This window comes from Centroberyx gerrardi, chromosome 7 (assembly GCF_048128805.1).
Source record: "Centroberyx gerrardi isolate f3 chromosome 7, fCenGer3.hap1.cur.20231027, whole genome shotgun sequence".
NCBI classification, from domain to species: Eukaryota; Metazoa; Chordata; class Actinopteri; order Beryciformes; family Berycidae; genus Centroberyx; species Centroberyx gerrardi.
In genome coordinates, this window is record NC_136003.1 from 20223080 (window position 1) to 20244673 (window position 21594).

General features: G+C 42.3%; 1 long non-coding RNA gene across 1 annotated transcript; it reads right to left on the bottom strand.

Moving 5' to 3' along the window:
* Positions 1-346: 346 nt before the first annotated feature.
* Positions 347-3563, bottom strand: LOC139929823 (uncharacterized). Its single transcript, XR_011785425.2, has 3 exons — positions 3355-3563; positions 2753-2951; positions 347-2484 (listed from the first exon to the last, which is right to left on the bottom strand). It is a non-coding gene; the product is annotated as an uncharacterized LOC139929823 (long non-coding RNA).
* Between the last annotated feature and the right edge of the window lie 18031 nt (positions 3564-21594).

Sequence of the window (21594 nt, forward strand, 5' to 3'; positions counted from 1 at the left end):
GTCTTTGTGGACCGAGCTCTGTGATCTCCAGAAGGTTTGATCTGACTCTCTTGGACAGATTAGGAGCAAGCTCCTCGTCAGTTGAAATCACCATCCATCCTAAGTGTTGTGTGGCCACAATCCTAATGACAGAGCGATGCTTCGCCACAGCGGCAATGGGTAGCTGTGAGCCATGGCAGGACTCATTCTGTTGTTCGGTGGGGGAAAACACCTTACACCTCACATGGCTACGTCTAAGTAAGCTGGCACCTCTGTGGGAGTGTTGACAGGTGAACGGCGAACCAATTTTTGTTGAAAATACAGTATGTGAACATAGTAGCTGCAAAACAACAAAATGAAGAGGGCGGCCAAATAAGACTTGTTTTTATTATCTTGTGCTTTTAAGATAAGACATGATCTTTGCATCTACAGGGTTACAATGGCTATGAGGATTCATTGATGGCAGTTTTATTGTTGAATCAGATTCAAATGAATTCTACCAATTCTGCCTCTCATGTAGTTTTTTGTACCAGAACCTCCCAAAATGTGAAAGGCAAGATACAGTAAATCCTCAGAAGTACCTGGCCAACGATGAGCTACCTCCTTATTTTTGGAGGGCGAGCAGTAAGGATCCTCTGGAGCTCTAATCTAGTTGACTGACAGCAGCACACAATGCCTTTCTCCACACCTAACCAGAAGACATTCAGTAAAGGCAACACAATTCACGAGCAGAGAACAGAAACAGGGGGCGAGGTGAGAGAAATGCACTCAATCACAAAGAGATAAGTGAGCAAGAGGATGAAAGACAGGGGGGGGGGGGGGGGGGCGCAGAAATCCTCACAAAATCTTCAATTTTGTTCTTCCTACTGGAATGTGCTGGGGTGGATCCTCAGTCATTTGGGGCCATGCCCTGGTTTTCTATTACTGTTAGCATGGTATGTACCCACATTCCCCTAACTGTGCATGAACACATCCTTCAAGATATGGTCCGTGAGACAAGGTCTTTAAAGATATAGTACACTGTTGATAGATAAAAGGTCCACACTGTACGAGAAAAACACATTGCTATGTCTGCTCCACTGCATGTCGTCCCTGGATTAAGAAAAACAGAAAAAAAATGAGATACATTCAAGGATCAAAATGACTCTTCTCTGGTCAAAAATATTACAGCCTTTTTCAATTCAATAAACTAGCCGATCTTTATTGATGTCAATGCATTATTTGTGAACAAAATAATATTTCAATCCACACTAAAAGTCCTACTGGACCTCTGATATCAAATTAAGACTTTACTTGCAATTGCAATTCTTTCCTCCCCAGCTATTTCAGGCAAATAACACAAGCACAATCAATATACTATGTGACCACTCTCAGAGACAGCACTTAGACAAACTACAGAGTAAGACAAACAAAAGAGTAAGTGAAGTATAAACATACATTATTGCTTTCGCCTCACGAGAGTACTGCAGATATAACTATGATAAATATAGGCACACAAACTTTCGGAAAGAGAAGGTCAGTTCAAGGAGTAAACTAGGCCACACAGCATATCTGCTGAGTCTGAGAGGGATAAAAATTTGAGCTGGACTGCATGCATAGAGTCCAGAGGGAATGGGAGGAGGAGAAAACAGGAGCACAGATTGGTACAACTGGGGACACACTGCAGCCTGGTATACTCTCACTGTTGTTAAATTTTCCTTGTAAGACCTTATCCTAAGCTTCTTTTGATGCTGGGACATGGATCACTCCATCACTATCATTTACATAAACTAGCACTTTGGTGGAGGATAATAACAAGGTCTGATTCAGTCGAGCCAAATAGCACCTTGTGTCCTCAGGCACGCTAATCTCACAAGGAGATATCAGATTCTACTCTATACACAAGCAAATTATGTTTTTGTTTGCCTCAAAAAGCATATAAATTAGAAGCTGTTATTGGAAAAAAAAAGGTATCAGATAATTGTGCTTTGGAAATGAGATAGTAAATAGAAAGTACATAGAATGTTTATAGTAATCTTCGGTATGTATCCGGTTTGACACTTCATACAACACTGCACACTCTGCTTTCCCTTGCATTCAATCACCGCCTCTCATTCTAGCTGACATCTAAGTGCTCTGTGAAGTACTGTTTGCTTGCCAGGATGAATCTGTTTCCAGGCTTGAGTTTAATCCTCCAGATGTGAAAAATGCAGCACTCTGGTAGAGTTTCTGTGAGAGAATCTCGTCCTTCTCTTCAGGAGTCCTGTAGAGCAGTGAGGCCGTGGATACAGTAGTCGTCCTGCGGCGATCCAAACCCCCAGATTCACATGTAATAAGTTCATCCATACAGCATCGGGGAGAGTGCAGCACGGTGCCGGGAAGGTATTTGGTGGCGACAGGGCGAGTCTTGGGTGGGGCTGTCATCTGGGTGTGACCCCAGAGAGGGGAATGCCTGTTTTGTTCTTAGACCTGGGTGGTGGCCATAATACCAAGGACAAGCCTGAGCTCATTGTAAGAGTCATTGTTCTGGAAATAAGAATAGAAATATAAATACTACTTGCAATACCTTTGGCAGTCCAAGAGAATATTAAGTGCTTTCTGTTTGTAAACTATCCTCCATTCCATTGAAAACTAGATATATTCTAGAAACTAGCAGACAGAGACAATAGACAGTACAGATATCAGAAAATCATAAACTATTTGTACGACCAGAATGATCAGAATGTTGCATGTGCCACTTATGCCCCCCCCCCCCCCCCCCCCCCCCCCCCCAACTTGTGAACTTTGAACTTACACATCCACATGCGTATGCACATGCCACACATGGCGCAGACATTAGCAATTTGGAGAGCGCGGCCACACTCCCCGCTCATCAGACAGTCCCTGGTCCGCAGGCAGCACCTCTTACAGCCGTTGTCAGAGTCTCCGTGCTTCTCATCTCCCTCCTCATCACTCCCACTGAGACAGCAGCCCATGGCTCTGCCCCACTGTCACTGCAGAAGGAAGCAGTCAGTCTCTCTTCAATCCATACTAGTCAATCATTATGTTGCTGTAAAGGAGGAATATCAACACTTCACTGACCTCCTTGATATCTCTAGGTGTTGTGGGTCAAACAAACTCACTGGAATTTCACCCTGCCAGTCTGGCATTTTTGATAGCTGATAATTAACTATCTTCACAGTGTTTATGTCAATGCAACATTGCCCTATATATAGAATAAGGAGGGAATCTTTAAAGTATGTTCCTGTCCTTGAACAACCCGATCCGGAACTTGGATTGTTAATCAGCAAGTCACTTGGCTTCGTTCAAGGTCGTAAAAACTCAAATACATTCTGAAAGTTCTCATTATAATGTGGAAACAAATCCAGGAAACCAGAGCATGACAGTTTTCTTTACCTTTCACTGTGGTGCTCTCAAAGTTTTAGACTTATTCTCCTCGTCCTTCAACTCCAATTTAAGTCCTCCCAGGTCTTCCGAGAAAGTGTTAAAGTATCCATCTTCCTTTCATAAACTTTCACTTACTCCCGGAGCTGGTCAGGAAAATGTCTGTACACGCTTTCTAGCCCCTATACAGTGCTGTTCTCTTGTCTCTTGTAGAGTGTACAGAGTAAACTAACACTTCCCTAATCATCTAAGACACCAAACAGGGTGTGTATTCAGGTTTTTCTGCATTGGCAGTGAGGACAGACAGGTAATACTAGGCCGACCATCACAAAAAAACAAAAAAAACAGCCTTGCACCTAAAGCAAATGAGACGAAAACCTTAAAGGACTTGAAATCCAGATCCAAGTTTCCACAACTGGTGGAAACTTGGATCTGGCAGGTCAAATCAGGATAGCTAAAGAGGTCTGGCACTGCCATGCCCAAGGCTATAATGCCCCTGGGCAGCTAGGGGCTGGTTATTGTTGCTAGATAAATACAGTATGAGATTTCTGTCATTGTCAACATGTCTTGGGATCAAAGAGCTTAAATAGAAGGTCTGCACCACTTAGACTATCACTGAAATGCACTTGGAAGTAAACAATACAAATGGCTGGATCTATTCCATAGTAAGCTTGGCAAGAGTTTTAGAGGTCAGTGTGGATTAAATAGCACAAATGAAAAATCTTCTCATTTAGTTACACTTATTCAAAAAAAAAAAAAGCTTGAAATGAACATCAGTCAGAAACGCAATAACAATCCAAACAGTGTAGTTGAAATCTGCATGAATCTAGTCTTTGGTGGAACAAAGGAGCCAGTTGCATTCAGTTCTCACAGTGGATGTCAAATTGTGTGTGGAGCAAAACAAATACAGCAAAGATTTGATTTACCTGCTAAAGCCTCCCATTAACCTTGGACCTGAAATCAATGCGTCTCTTGGATTCTGTCTCAAGTCTGTCAGATCCATGTTCTCTAGACCTGCAGCCCTGGATTCATCATGGCCTCTAGAACAGGTCATAATATACAGATCAAATGTAATAGCGGGATTAAAGGCGAAAGACGGCTGAACAAATGGTTGAATTATGACACGACCGACTCACGTTGTGCCTCTGACGTTTGGGCGTGTGAGGTGGTGACAAGTGAGATGCAGTTCTGTGCCAGGCTGAGGCAGAGAGTACAGAAGGTGTAGCTACAGTCCCCTGAACACAAGCCAGAGCACACGTCCACACACAGCTGGCAGCAGATGTCACAGCAGCGGTCAGAGCAATATCCCCAATCGTCACACGTACACGAGCAGCCACCGGCCAGTCTGCATTCCTCTTCACTCTGTCGGCAGGAGTTGCAAGGCTTGCAGCACTGAAGCCCCATGGGTCTGCCTGTTCAAAACACACACGGATGCTGAGAGATAAGATATTGGAGGAAACCACTGTCTGGAAAAATTGTCTTCTTTTCAAGTCCAGAGCTGGAATTGAGGAGTTATGTACTCTGTACAAAAGGAATTCCGTGTAGAGAATAGATCCGTCCGATAATTGGCTGTCAGCTTGTCCCGAACTTTGGTTGAAGTTGTGTGTTATCTGGAGTTGTAAGTGCAAAGTTCTTATCGCATGCAGTATTTGCTGATATTCCCTGCTGACAGCTTGACCAACTTTGAGATATCACGCTTGAGCACGTCATACTTTGCCCCCAGAGGCCTTACTCCAGTCTTCTCTATCATCTCCCACATTCATAAGACAAGGGATGAATATGTAAGGCTGAACAACTATTCAGAGAAGTAGTCTGCCCTTCAAGAAAGCATGACAACCTCAAACAACGTCACTCTCAGCAAACAGAGTCAGCCTCTGTTCGGACAAACCTAAAATGTTCGTAAACATTGAATTGCCTTTTTTTCTGCCCCGAGCAAAACTTTATACAGAGAAGCTCTTTCTCAGGCCTAGCAATCATGGGGTCTTCAAGATAGTGATGGCGGTGGGCAAAATTAAGCAGCAAAGGAGGAGTATAACAGTAATTTGATTACAAAACATGGGTAACTGTAAAAAATAAAATACTAAGAAACCACATGCTTTTATAAAAAAAATGCTTTAATAAGAAACATGTTTGAAGGACAAACAAATTCATGTTTATTGCAAGATTTTGGAAACTCATTTTAGTTACCTTGAAATAAAGGTTGATAAAGACAAAACATCCAACAAATAACGCAAAAAATATAATTACTTACTTTGTACATTAAGGAGACACTATATGCTTTGTGAGAAATTAAGCCTTTGCCAGAGCATGTGAAGCCGGTATGCCACAATGAAAACAGCTGATCATCATTACAACAGTCCGTCAGGAACCAGTCACAATGTCGGAGCATACAACCAACCAAATCATCCGTGTCAACGATCACCCAATGCATACAGGCCAATGGGTTATACAAACATCTATAGAGAATATAATCATAAAGTAGTGTGTAACTAGACATCGCTAGGAAGAACAAATGGTTTATACAACACATTTCAGACTGAAATAATCAATTAGGCTATGCAGGAACACTGTGTTCAGTGAATATATCCATAGCATTTTCCACTGAGCTAGTCTGTGAAGAATGTACTCTCCATTTGATGGGATAATTCTCTTTCCCACATAATCTCAAAGTGGCTGGTGAGGCATGATTGTCACTGCATAATACTTGGCCATTGACACTGTGCTTTGCAGTTATCCTCAATTTGTGGGAACATTTTGTTGTAAGGCCATTATTGACCAGTGGATTAGCTATTGCATTGGTGATTTTGCTGACAGACTAAGCTACTTATAAAGCACACCTGCAACACACAGTGTATAATATATACCGCAGTATATAGCCTATACAGAACATATTATACAGTACATCACATGTAGATTGCATGACAGCATGGCGGGCACTGCTGGAACTGATAAAGGTTAAGTGCCGTACTCAAGGCTCAAAGGCATATGACAGTAGTGTAGCATTACAATACTATTTTAAGCAAATAATCAGCAGCCCCCCAACCACCCACCTAAGGCTGGGAGGTTGAATGGTGTTAATGAGGGACAGGTCCAGTCACCACATAACTGCAACACTCATGCTATAACATACCTAATCTTTTTCACAAAGAACACTTAGTTAAGTTATAGTATGTGTGTCTGTGCTACTTAATGCTATTAGTGCTTAGTGCTATTTAATATGAGGTTGAAGTGTGTGTGTGTGTTCTAATCAGTGTGCTCAGTTAATTGTCATAATTATGATGTTATTTCCTGATGCCATGTGTGCTATTTATATAAACATGTTGTTCACTGATAAAGTTTAAATTGCTTTGATTTAGTAGCAGTGAATGACAGTGAGTGACAATTGCAGGGCCTAAGTTTATGAAGTCTTCAGTTCTGTTTCCAAGCTGGTTATTTTCTGCCAAAAACAAATTATCCTGTGATTTTAAATGCTCCACAGGAAACAGATTGACTTTATATTTTTACTTACGGACTGTATTCTCAAAGGAACTACACTCATCACAGATAATCAAGGACAGAGAACAGACTACATCTGTTCACATGGCGGCTCTCCTGACATTTTGTTTTATTATTTTCCTCCTCCCTCCTCTCTGTCTTTCTTTCTGTTTCTCTCTCTCTCTCCTCCTTTCTCATTTTAAGACACACACACACACACACACACACACACACGGCACACACATTCCCTCTTGCTCCCTATAACACAAACATCAGCAGGCTGAGAGTGACAGGTGAACGGCGGTGAAGCAGATTTGACCTTGACGGCTCCAATAGTGAAGTGACAGTAATAAAAGGCTGTAGTGTGCTATTGTTGGCCCTGGGGCATCCATTAATGAATGATATGAAACAGCCATGAGATACGGGCAGGCAGGGAGGAGGGATGATGGAGGACAGGTGACAGCAGCCCACACACGGCCCTCACCTGTGATGAGCTCAGCCAGCACCTCCTCACACAAAGGTTCACACTCAGGCACACACACACACACAGTGACACTGACACGCACCCAGACAATTGCAGTCAGATGCAGATGCACCCAAGCACACACGCAACGCACGCACGTGTCAAAACACACATACACCTACAAATGCGCTCGCAGTCTGAAGACACTCTGTCAGAGAGGTGCGTTTACTGCAGAATAAATCACTCGTGATTTCATTACATTATTCATGCGCTAAGTAGACCCCACTACACCCAAGGGCGACTTACATTTTTCGCCTCCCACTCACTCTGGCTTTCATACCCGGATCACGCACTAATACAAACCCCAATGACAATGCAGTTTAATCCCCAGCTTCCCCTGCAATGCCTCCTGTTAGTGAATCATTGTATGAAAATGCAGCAAGTTCGGGGATTCAGGCATGATTAATTCATGGCAATGAAAATATGGCACAGTCTTGGATTCTTCCAATCTAGTAGAATTGGTTGGGCTTTTCAACTGATATCAGGATAATTATAGATAATTAATTGATATGGGTGATAAGTGTCAGACTGCTAATGGAATGCAGTACTTAACCTCCGTAATCCTTCTGTGCCCTTCACTTAGTGTCAGGATAATTAGATTACTGCTGCTGATACCTTCTGTACACACACACACACACTCACACACACACACACACACCGACTTCTACATACATACTCACCTCACGCACACATGCACGCTCATGCATATGTAGGTATTGCACACACACACACACACACACACACCTAGTCTCACACACACACATGGACACACATACTGCAAAAATACGCACAAATACAGTAGCATCAATCAATGCTTCATTCCATATAAGGTATGTGAATCCATATCATTATGTGCGCACTGCCCTTTTGTCTTATTGGAATCCGTATATTAAAAGGTATTAGTGGTATTATGGGAATTCCTGTTAGATGGCATTAGAAGTATTAATTAAAGTTCCATTACTTCAGTCTGAATGAATGTATCCAAACTAGGCCAAACTGCCCACGGCGTGATGTCCGCACAATGTTCCTCCACACCCTGTCTGGGGAGGATGGCCCAGGATAAGCAATGAATAACAGTTTAAACAGTAAAAACGGTGGGAGATTTACCGAACCTGTCGGAGAAGATATGGCAGGGCCGGGTGATATATGGCAGCGGGGAGGGCACACCGCGTAACAGGCGACTCCAGCATTTCATCTGGATTGGCAAGACACTCGTATTTCACCCCCAGCCGTCCCCCAAGGGCTGTGCTCCAGCGCCTCGCATCTCTACATCACACCTATCAACTGGGCGGGAAGCAAGACCTAATTGGCAGGTAGCGTGTCACATTCAGGGGTGGCAGAGAAGAGAGAAAGAACGAGGAAGAGAGGAGGATGTTAGCAGGGAGGGGCCTTCGTGAATATTTTTTGAGAGAACTTGTGAGAGTGTATTGTAAGAAAGTTGCAAGGTTGGGCAGTGTATGTGTAGTGCATTTTACACATAGTGACAAGTGACACAAGTGAACTTTCTGAGATCGACCCTTCAAGGGCCGAGAGAGCGAGTCAACAACGATGGAGACTTCACCAGCGCAACTTACCCAGGATGCATTGGGATCGTCCGTCAATTCTGGTGCACGAACAGGTGATATACTGTATAAAAATGTAAGTAAACAAACAATATTTAGAAGATTTAGACATATTTATGAAATTAACTCATCTGCAATAATTTATTACTCATTGTTCTGTGTAATTGTTATTATTTATTCTTATTATTAATTATTAGGCCTGCTTAAGGGCAAGTGCGTTCCATTTTAAATATTCTGCTCCCCCTCAGACCCCGCCCCCCTGCTCTGCAAGTGGCCACTCCCGTTACGTACGGTGCTGCGTATTACCAAGCGCCGTGGGGAGGTGAAGGAGGGCTTGTTAAATGACTAATGAAACGTACCACAGGATTGTACTCAAATCATTTTGTTGTGGAAGTGGCAGGAATGCAGAGACGGACAACTTCTCTCGTTGACTACACCAACTCGTGTGTCATTTATTTTTAACCCACTGAGAAAGACAATTTACTTCGCGCTCAAAAACACAACATTACGTCGAGCTGACGTCAGACTCAGAAAACCAGACTTTCTTAAAGGGACCGTGTCTCCTTAACCCTGAGAAGCACACAATATAACTGCGTGTGTTAAACATACCCGAACCACAGATTATGGTGAATAATGTCTATAGAGTCCGCCATATTGTAATCTTTATTTTTCCGGGGAAAGTTTACTGAGCACATACACAGCACACCGGTATAACCAACGTTTTCTCCTGTTGGCCACTAAGCGGCTATGTTGCGCCCCTCTCTATGTCATATTTTAAGCAGTTATCCTGATGCTTCAAACACATTAAATTACAGTTTCCGTTATATACATTTTGCAGCGGCGGCCCGCCACTGCAAAATTATTGCCACCACTGCTTCAGAATTTTATGAAATGTCATTAAGTCGTAATTACACGACTCTGCAGAGGGCTTTTAATTTGAAACGACGGATACAGAAGTGGCGACACATGGCGACACCCGGCCGAGGCGAGAGGGAGAGAGAGAAAGAAGAGAAAAAGAAAGAGAAGAGAGAGAAAGGTAGATTAAAAGGCTGCGTTCACACATAGCGTTTTTTGATGTGAAAAAAGCGCTGCCTGGAGCGCTTTTTGTGAGGAGAAATAAGAAGCGGATCATGGCAACGTCACCTGATGTTAGCTGAGCAGCTGCTAGCTCACTAACCAGCTGGTTAGCACTTCTAGCAGACAAAACAGTGTTGTGCAACAAGCAAAGGCTTACCAGGTATTTCCAATACATGTCCAGTATAATCCATACTGCCTTTAAGATCGCTGTTGCGGTAACGGAAATTCACTTATTACAACGTCCAATTTCTCCACCGGCACTTTCACTTTCTCCATTTTTGTTGTTGCTATGGGAAACGGCCAGCGTCTCTGTCATCGCGATTGGTCGGCTGGGAAAAAAGCGGTTCACGTCACCCGGCGCTTTTCTGAAAAGTTGAACATTTCTCAACTAAAAAAAAAAAAAACATTTCTCAACTTTTGAAAGCGCTCCATTCTGACGATTTTCGGGATGTTTTGCTTTTTTTATGAGGAAAGGGCGCTGGCGGTTGGGGAAAAAACGCTGTGTGAACGCAGCCTTACTTCAATAAATGTTGGTAAAATAATTGCCAACGATGTTTATATAAGCAATGTATTAAAATATTCCTGATTGCATTTTCAGATGAGTTTGTTAAAATATTTCTCCAAGAAGAGAAAGATGCCTGATGTCGATGAGGAAGATAGTCAGGTAACGTTACTTTAGCTAGGGAGGGGCTCAAGGTTCTTAGCTATGCCCCGAAGTTTTGAAGGGAAAGGAATGCCTTCTGATTCTAAAATATGTAACGTTAGTGGTGGCTACTACAATATTTTAATGTTCCACTGGTTGCGTGATCAAATATTTGTGATGTGAGAGAATTCTAACGTTACTCATTCTCAAATGTAACCTTATTAGACAAGTAGACAGGCAGGAGTAGTGGAGGCGAGTGGAACAGGAGAGCAGAGTGAAGCAGGAGAGAGGGCAGAAAGTGAGGAGAGTGGAGTATGTTCTAAAGTTTGTTTTGCAGTCTCAAGTGTCAATTTATTTCATATTTTTTAATTACCTTTTGATATTCACTCCGACCGCGCGCGCACCACCCAGGTACAACAAAACCCTTTCCCCCGGCTGCTAAAAAAAATCCTAGAGAAAACACTGTCATTATACTGTATATTATACTAGTGAGCATTTAACAACAAAAATAGATATACATAACTCCAACATCTTTCAGGTTACACAAAAGAAAAACCGCTCGCTCCCCTTGCTCCAACTCACCAGTATAATCTACTCGACACAGCCCTATCACGGGTTCCCTGCATGATGCTAGCTAACAGAGCCTGCATCGATCGCTAACTTTTGATATTTTGTTTAACCGTGTAACACTCCTTTTAACACCATAAATAGCATGTTATTGACATTTTCACAAGCACCGTAACATGTAAAAAGCGAGCAAATTAACAAACATGCATTTACCAACGTCCTTACCTGAATAGGGGGAATATGTGAAAAGGTAAAGAAAACAGGACACGCTGCTGCTCTCACGTCTGTATAATGAATGAGGCGCAGGCAACGTGCTCCCCCTACAGGACATTCTCCGCATAGACAAATACTCAGACCAAAGTAACAGATAACAGCATAATTTAAAAGAACCCATATGAAAATAACATATAAATCTTGTTGTACATTTTCACAACCCTTTCTTTACATCAACTGTATACAACTTATTACTTGTATTAAAACATGACATAGCTAAATTAACATTCACATGACCCTTTTTTTCATGTCCACTACAGCTACACCAGAGCAGTTGGGGGTTCAGTGCCTTGCTCAGGGGCACCTTGGCAATAGCTGTTGAGGAAGGGGAGAGTGTTTCTGTTTCACTTTTTCCCTGGAGATTTGCCCCAGCAGCCTGGTCAGAAACCTGCTTCTCTAACCTCTATGTTACCACCACTCCCAAAATGTCTCAGTTTGAACTGAACTCTGACTGTGGGATGTGAATGTTCAGCACCGAGGACTCAGCTTGGACCAGACTGGTGGTGGGTGGTTTCTACAGAAGCTATTGAGCTGGACGTCCGTACTGGAACGCAGCTTTTGTGACTTGTGAAATGTTAGCCTTGGGTCTTTTTCACGACTCATACATCTCCCCCTTGCATTTGCTGATAAAGTGACTGTGGACTAGGGATCGTTTTTACTTCAAATGTTTAAGACACTGACACATCCTTTCAAGCTGTTGCTATGTTCATTTATCATCTATGAAATCAGTTCAGTTCAGGCAGCAACTGGAGACTGACAACAGCATTTCCATCATGACCTATGAAGTGTCAGGTACAGCTGATGCTGAGAATAGTGATGGAGAGGTGATGTGGCAGGCTTTTCATAATGACTGATGTCATCTGTCGCACTTTCATTTAGTGTTCAAAGTGATGGACAAATGCCCAGACTGTGTCAAGGGACCGTGTCATCAAGATGTCTTTTTGAAGGAGTGTTTTTGGCACTTGACAAGCTAGCAGGGTGTTTCTGTCTCTCTCTTGGCCATGGTGGAGCAAGGAGATCGATTATGATTGGTTTCTCAGCAAGCAGTCGAGCTGCAAGATTGACTTGGTAATGTGTGTGGACATGGAGATCAACTGAGCCTGCTCAAGCAGCTGCTATTAATGAGGCACAAAATAACAACTGTTTGTTAGCTAGTGGCTGTGCAAATTCTCATTCCCTCTCATTAAGCACAACACCCACTCATGGGAGCGCTCGCATGGCAACACACTAGTCTCCTGCACCAAACTAGCCCCGACTCATTTGTTTTAGTGGAAATGAGCAGATCCAGTTTCATGCTTATCGAACCTCAACCTTTGCGTATACATACATGACTTGGTGCACTCTTCTCATTTCAGTAAGGAATCCAATTTTGTGACACGTGACTTTTCTTATGAATTCACAAATCCTTACATAATAGTGAGTTAATTAGTTGGTGTTACAGGCTTTCATGGTTCCATTTACTCTACCTTAATCAAGCCAGTTTGGATTTTGCACATTCAGCATTTATTTATGCAGGTTTATATAACAAGAGACTGCAACGGTGTCTGCATCTACCTACAAAAGCAACCAAAACACCTTATAAAAGACCACAGCAAAAAGAAAACAAAAGATTCAACGCTCGGCAGGGTGAATAGCCCTCCTATAAAGGGAAAGAGAGATGCAGATGTGCTGTTGCTTACTGTAATGCTGTTGTATCGCCACTGTTTGTGTGTGGACGATGAGTTCCATAGGAGCTTGGTTGGCATCCAGCGCTTGCTCCAGCTCACTCATCAAAAGGACCAGTGCTCTTGTGAGTGAGAAGATTTATACACCATGGAAGAGAGGTGGAGAATTAGCCCAGATTTATGGGCACAGACTGCAGTGGCAAGGCACTGGCAGCTGCTACTTGACATTTGAACAGAGAATGTGAAATTGGAGAGAAGAGGAACAGGCAAGTGGAACAACAGAGAGGTGGGAAAGGACTGAGGAATGAATGAGAGCCCTCCTGAATGAGAAAATCGAGTGAGATTGGGTTCAGGGATAAATTCTGGCTGATACGGTTAAAGAAGGAAAAACCTTGCATTTCATGACAATCACAAAGAAATACCTCGTCAACCTGATTCCCAAATTTTAGATTTTTTGAAAGCTAAGTATGTGGTGGATCAACAAACCATGCTGTAGTTAAACAAAAGGGGTCGAGGCACCACAGGTGAAGGGAGGGGAGCGTCCCTGTTTTCCTATCAGAACCAACCACATGAGTAGTTTTTGGATTTTTAGTTTTGATATTTTTGCCAATAAAACCAATATTTAATGAATTATAAGATAACTTGTTCAATTTCCAATGTTTTTTAGTATGTACTAATATAACAAAATGCATTCTAAAATGAAAATATAGCAAAAATGACTTCTATATGAAATATCGACTATGTTTTTAAAAAGGCATATTGAGAAATGTTTGCTATTTGGTTGCTATTTGGTTGTGATTGCAGTCCACAGCTACATGTTTAGCTTTTTGTTTCCATTCCACTGAGCAACAAGTGACAATGTCAATGACAAGTTGAAGGAAGGAAGGCTGTTTGTCTGATTGAGTGTACTCAACATTGATCCAAAAACACTTGAGTGTTTTTTTTTTCTTCTATGCAATACATGTTCATGAAATTAAATATATATTTTTTTACTCTTCTAAAGATTGTGAAGCACTGAAAAAAACAACAGCAAACAGGTTCAAGGTTTTGCGAGCTCAGTCAGAATAAAAGTTTCAGGAAGAAACCAATATTGAATCAGGAACAACAGAGTTCAGTCAATAAAGAGCTATGAGGGCAGACAACACGTCAATATCAGAGTTAACCCAATAAACGTGTGCAACACGGGTCCATCAGCATGCAAAGATTCTACAGATCAACCTTGGCCTTTATATAAGAGACTCCCGAGTTGTGCTGAAGCTAAATGAACAAATTAAATGGATCCCAGCAAAACAATCACTCCGTAATCATTTGTGAGCATTGTCAGTGGAGGCATTGTCACCGGTCTCTCTGGAAGCTAATTTTTAATGAGATTTTTTACTGTACTATGTATGTGTGTATAAGGAAGAAATCATTCTGTGTGTTTCACTGTGAGAAGAGCCGTTCCTGGTGCGTATGACTGATCCCTTGACAGTGGTAAACCCCAAGCTCTAACATGCACCGTGTTTGGGAATGGGTAAGGGCTCGATTGTAGACTTCTGAGGCTGCTGGAACCCCCAGGCATTCTTCCTGGGGGTTTGGAAGCTGACTGTATAGGCTGATGAAGGCTATTGCATCAACAGGAGACAATATCTGACTCCCCTCTCTTACTGCCTGAGGGGGAAAATATATGTGCACCTGGAATGCGCGCAGTCTATTCGATCCAAGACTGTCGTCAACTAAAAGGCAACCACAGGCCGGCTTAGTGGTTAATGTTTAATGGACTTAAAGGACATGATTGCCCCTTGGCACTGTATCAAATTTATGGAACAGCCATATTCAATAACAGGAAAAAAGGCTGGGTTCCGCACTCCTAATGACAGAAATGACCTCTATCGTAAGTGCATGCCTGCTGAAGTCACTGCAGCTGCCCAATTTCAAACACGATGTCCTGACGTCACAAGGACACTAATTATGTTTCTGACATAATCACTTCACAAGAGCTCTCCATGATTAGCTCAAGTGGCTTCCCTAATGAAAATGATGACTTGCTTTGTTAACCTTGTGTGGCTTTAACACTCAGGTGTTAAACAATGGAGGACATGAGCTGCATACTGAAAATTAGAGACTATATCAAGAATATAAACCCTTAGCCTCAACAGCTGCATGAAACCTCATCCATTTTGATGCTGTTATAACTGGGTTATGGTTGGATGTGCTTTACAGCCGACTTTATTGTTGGTTTATGAAAATCAATATGTCATTTTATGGCAAATATTACAAATAGTGTCAATAAACTCTTAACGGGTCATCTAATCTCCCATGGCCAATTAAATTAGAAAAGGGGAAAGAAGCAGTGTTTCAAGCCTCATTTACAGGACAGGATGATGTTTCTAATGTTTTAATCTCTCTCTCTGGTGGGAATAATTTCACAATGATAGTCAGCAAAAGCTCTGGCAAGACATCTGTGTGAATCGTTCTTGTCATCACTCAGCCTAATGAAACTTTGATATGTTAAACCCACATGCTACCTCATCTGTTTGTTGATATCCAGGCAGTGATTTATGTCAGTCATTCCAAGTGTAAATTTCTCTAGTTGACATTGTACACTCAATGCAACTTAACATAATGACATATGTGCTGTCTTGCCATGCTGTTTCAAAAGGATGAGTCACTCCTGATTATATATTCATCTTATTCACACTGTGATTGTGGTGACAATAAGAAGGAGAGGGCACAGGGCTTCCTGACTGCATTCCAATTTTTGTACAGGCCTACTGCTGTGCTTTCTAGACAGCCCAAACAAAGCTTGCCCCTCGCGGGAGCACTCCGGCTCTACCACATTCATTTGCATTACACTATAGCCAAAACTCCTGAAAACTCTACATAAATCACTTTGTCACTGCTTAGCTACTTGGGCAATTCAATTGGCTTAAGTTAGGCTGGCTAATATAGTATAATGGTATGCATACACTATAATCATTCAAACCCATTGATCTGATTACAAGCATTCTGCCCCATAATTCACCATGTTGAAAATGTAGCTGTGAGGCCCAAGCAGACAAAAGTTTCATCGCTGTGGGACCAACACGGTCAGGTCAAGCATATTGTTTTTCGTGTTTAACATTCTGTGTTAGCTGCGGATATACCACTGTTGCTTTTGGAAATCATTAGGCTTCGAAATCTTCACACTTTGTTAAACTCATGGGGCTCTCAAGGGGCTGTTGTCACCTTGCCTTCTGTATTGCTTACGGACATACTGTAGCAGTGCCAAAGCATAGTGCTGGCTGTAATGAACAACTGGAGAGAGACACCGACTCCACAGAGACCCTTAGCATAATGTTATTAAAACCAATATATGGATTCTTCCCTGTTTACTGGATTCTGTTTTGGACTGAACAGGTATGCTGGAACAGCATCTTACACACAGGAGACCTGGGGTAGAGTGATGGCTATAAGGGTTTATACGGTGGGGAGGAATTTCACATGCTAAAGCTGGTGTGAAATCGCAATAGACCTCTGGCTTCTGTATCTCTATTCATTCCACCTAATCTTCAGTGTGCCCAGGGTATTTCATAATGCCATGATATACCATGGCAGGGTTTATGGGCTCAAGGATTTAGCAGAGAGAGATGTGATCGGCCAACGGTACAGTGGAGAACTAGTGGAGAAAATAATTTAGCTCTGCATGTAAATAGCTCCTTTAATTACCTTCCGACAGCTGAGTATGAAGATGACAAAGATGACCTTTATCAACTGATGATCTAAAATTATCTAGGATACGCTCTCTAATGCTTTTCCCTTTCACTTTTAATATGTTCATCATCACTCAGTTTTTGATTGCAAAGATCCAAAGTGTCTCGTGGATTGTTAAACTATTTTTCATGTGCAAGGACAAGCTTGAAAGTGAGTAGAGTCATAATGATTGATTAGTCATTTATTTATAATTAAGACTCATAACCCTGCAATTAATGACAGGCAGGGTGTGGTAAAAAAAATTTATTTCACAATCAATGTAGCACTTACCTACAGTTTCTAGATTAATTTCTGTATGTTGTCACTGGCCCCAAAACACTCTCTCTGGCCCCAAAACACTCTCTCTCATCAAAAGACATGTATGTTAGGGTTAACTCCTGTCAGTGCCCCTGACCAAGGCACTGGCAAAAGAACTGGAGTTGGTCCCCGGGCGCTGTACTGCGGCTGCCCACTGCTCCTAGTACTAGTGTGTATAGGATGGGTCAAATGCAGAGGACAAATTTCCCCACGGGGATAATAAAGTATACAAATACAAATACAAATACAAATACAAATACTCTTTCAACACTGTTCCTATATCTAAAAATCGCCATATGGAATTGATGTAATGTTGTTTTTACACTGTAGAGGGCTAGCTATCACACCATTGTTGTAGCTATCAGCTGCTCAGAGGGAGCCTCCACAGCATGCTTCCTGCTAAGTGAGAGTGGGGTCAGAGAAATGAAACACAATTCCTACCAGCAGGGCTTTCACTCGAAAGCTACTCATTCTAAACAAGGGCTGGGAGAGGAAGTTGTAACACTAAATCGCCAAATCAGTCTGGAGAAGGTCACAGGGAGTGACACAGGAGGGAGGAATGGTTAGGAACATGAAATGAATACAGCAATCACCAAACAAATGTCAAACACTCAAGCAGTGCAGTGGATTTATAGAAAGCAGTGTTGTGAAAGCATAAAGTCTGGGAAAGACTTAGCCCTGGAGTGGATGTTTACGGCACCATAATGTAATTGGTTGATTCTGCATTGGCCATCAAGTGTAATGTGTGTGCATTTGTATGTATACCAATTTCATGTGTTTATTTTGTCAGAGTAAGGCAGACAGAAATTGCCTTAGGCAAGGCATAGAATCAATCCCAATAATGTTGCATCTTTCAGGTGCTGCAATTTCTCTGACAACTTGAATGAAATGCACACTTCACATCTCCAGTTTAAGACATTCAATATTTCTTGGGGCAGAATTACAGTGGAAGATCAATGCAAAATGACTGGAAAATTGCTAATGTTATTTACATCAAAGCGAGACTGGAGGAGGCCAATTATACTAGTGATTCAAGGCAATATTCTGAAGTGAGTATATTGTCTCTTGGGATAATAATGGTATACTATTCTGATATTATTAATATTCTGAGACCACCGAAGTATTAGGATTGCTTATTATCGATAAATAATCTCAGATAAACTAGCTATTGGTTATTGGAGTGCACTATGTTATCTAGAGCACTAAATTCAAAGTATTTCAGTCACCAACTACTGACTCACCATTTGCAATTAAATAAAAAACAATCTGGAAGATGTACATAAACACAAAAATAAGGTGTCACCGTGGGAAGGAAACAGAGCTAAAGGACAGACATATGACACTAGCCATTTCTTTGCTCAGGAGCAGTTTCGTATCTCGTAGCAGCAGTTTGGTCGTATTTTTCATGTTTCAATTTGCAGTTGGATTTTACAACTGTCTCAAGGAGAGAGCTTTGTGAAATGATCTGTTACTGGCCAGAAATCAGATTTTCTCTGGGAGACACTATAGATCTGGCTTTAAGACTGATGATGCAACATCATGGCGTGCGTGTAGGGATGTGTGTGTGTGTGTGTGTGTGTGTGTGTGTGTGTGTGTCTGTGTGTGTGTGTATGTGCTTGTACTTGTGTGAGTGCACACATATTTATCTGAGGAAGGCACATCCACATTGGAAAATCAACAATAGCAACATCTGTGTCAAATGGAGGCAGCATCCACAGAGGACCACAGAGAACGAGGAGCGAGGCTGGCTGGACTGTTTTTCTGATTAAAAAAGATGGAAGCGGGTAATTTCACTGTTTATACCCACAGATGTCTAATAGATAGAGATTGGTATTTCATGGCCACTTTGTTTCCCTTTGCACTATCATGCCTGCATATTTACGTGAGCGAGGACAGGGCCAATCTCAGCTGAAGCCCATTTCAAATCAAGCAAGCTGATGGAAAGAGAACAGCTTTTGAAAGGCCATGGTGCATTCCCCATCTCCCAGCCCATCACGTGTATTTATTTAGTTGTGAAGCGACATGAGAGTGCATTATCACCACGGTCCCTTTGATGGTGAACTACAGTAACCTGATGAGTGGCTGCCAAGGACCCGGAGTGAAACGAAACATGAGCTAGTTGGACTGTGTGTTGAACATCCAAAGATTCTCATGTTGAAAGAATAGTGAAATTCTGAGGGTCCAGATAATTGCATGGTGAACTATTTCTCTAAGATTCATTGATTTAAGTGCTATTATGTACCATTTCAATGAATGCTTTGTCAACCATGGACAATTATCCATGGTTGAAAGGGTTTCAAAATGAAACTGAAGATTTCTATTCTAAAATGCTAAAAAAAAAAAAAAATCCTGAAAACATCCTGAAGTTTGCCTCACTATATCTCTAAGATATAGAGGATCCAGTCTGTGAGAGTGTAATCATTTAGTCAATCAAGGATCTTTACGATGTTGCCTTCTGGTTTGAAAAGTACCATAACTTGATTTCATGTATCAACATTTTTATAAGAGAACATGTCACTTTTTTTTTCAATATTTCATGGGGATGAAACTCTTTGATTAAACACATTAAAACATATATCATCTAGGCAGTGAAAGACTGCTAAATGACAACTAATGGGATCTAGATGCGTAGATGGGACTTTCCTTTCTATGTTATGTATAACATTGTAATGCACTGTGTCTCGCTTGACAAGTTAAAATATCTATTCACAGTAAATGTATGTATGACTGTCAGCTACACAATGCCTCATTGTTTGACATCAGCCCATGGTGCCCCCGCCAGCATGGCTTGTAGCATCAGGGAGCCTGTGTTTCCTCTCCTGCAGAACACGCATAGGAGGGAGACGGAGCACCTGCCCCCATGCCTGAGTGCCGTTCCCAGCAGCTTGCTAATGTCAACCTGCCTGATACGCACAGCGGGGGGCGGGGGGGAGAGGGGGGGGGCTCCAAGACAGCAGCAATTTTCCACTGCATGCGAATGAGACTGGAGAGCAATCTGCTGGCCTAAGAGCCTCATAATCAGCACATCATTATCAGGAGGGGGCTTGAGGATGGGGTGGCAGCCGGGTGAGGAGAGAGGGAATAAAGGGAGGGAGGAGAGGGATGACACCAAATGAGTCCCTGGCAGCAGTGAGACTTTGTGAGACATATAAGGGGAGATGGTAGTGGAGGGGTAAAGGACAGTAGAACGGATTCACTCTGGGATCGTTCAAAGTACAAGCACAAAAAGGATTGGAGGTGAGGCAACATCCCAGAGGTAGAGAATACCACCCCTGCTTCCACTTGAACCGGGCCCTTTGAAAAAGCAGCTGCTGGCTCTAACTAGCTCATACCAGCTCAGATTTTCTCTGTTAGTCAGTATTACTGCTGGTCTTCAAAACTCGCACAACACAATGGCGCACATACAGATGCGTTTTGAGGTAGAAATAGTGTGCCAGCTCTTTGAAGTTTACCCAGCCCCGCATGCATTTTTCATTGAGTTCAAAAGGAGCAAGGACAACAAAGCTAATATCACAGCATACCCTCCTCTGTTTTCAGTACTGTCCGCCATTGCTGTGCACTTGAACTTGGCTTTCATCCTTTTTCTCTCTGATGGTCTTTTAAATGATGGAGTAAATATTCTGATGGGGGTGAGCATTCAGCCTGCCATTCTACTTGATACCGTAATTCTTGATTCACATTAACTTGTTCAGGTATTCCCTAAGCTGTTTGTCTGGCTACAGGTTTAACTATTCTGCCCTTTCCTAGACAAGGGCCAGGTGGCGTTTATCGGGGGCCAGTGCCAAATAAATAGCTTTACAGAGCAGGGTTCACACCACTTACTGGAGCCTATGGTCTACAAAAATTTTTTTTTTCCTAATTCTTTTTGGATGTTTTTACTGCCAGAGATGATGCATCGATCATCTCTGACAGCAAGGAGATTTGTTTGTCGTCCTAGGTAGCTCTGGAATCCAGATTACTGATTTTGATGTGATTCTGATGCTTTGCCTTTGCATCGTGAATCATAGCCACCCACAAATATACTGTATTTCATACCGCACTCCGCCGCATGGTGGCAATAGTGTACAGAGCACTATTGCTTGGTCTGGCACTGCTTGGCTCGCGTTGTGCGCACTGGTATGTGATAGTCAATTCATAAAATAAAGTCATATGGATGGTCAGCGGCCACCCATTACCACAGATTCTGACCATGATAGCAATTATATATTTAAAAAAAAACGCCTACGGAAGAAAAAGACCTTTTGAACCTTTATTTATTCAGGGAAACTGGACTGAACACACATGCTCTTTTCCAGCAACACATTCCCACCTGAGAGCTGCTGCCCAGTACAACCACAGTTTTCTCCTGCTGGCCACGGAGCAGCTTCACTGGAGCAGTTGGCGATTGAAGTGCCTTGCCCAAGGGCACATCGACAGTAGTTGTTTAGGGAGGGGAGTGCA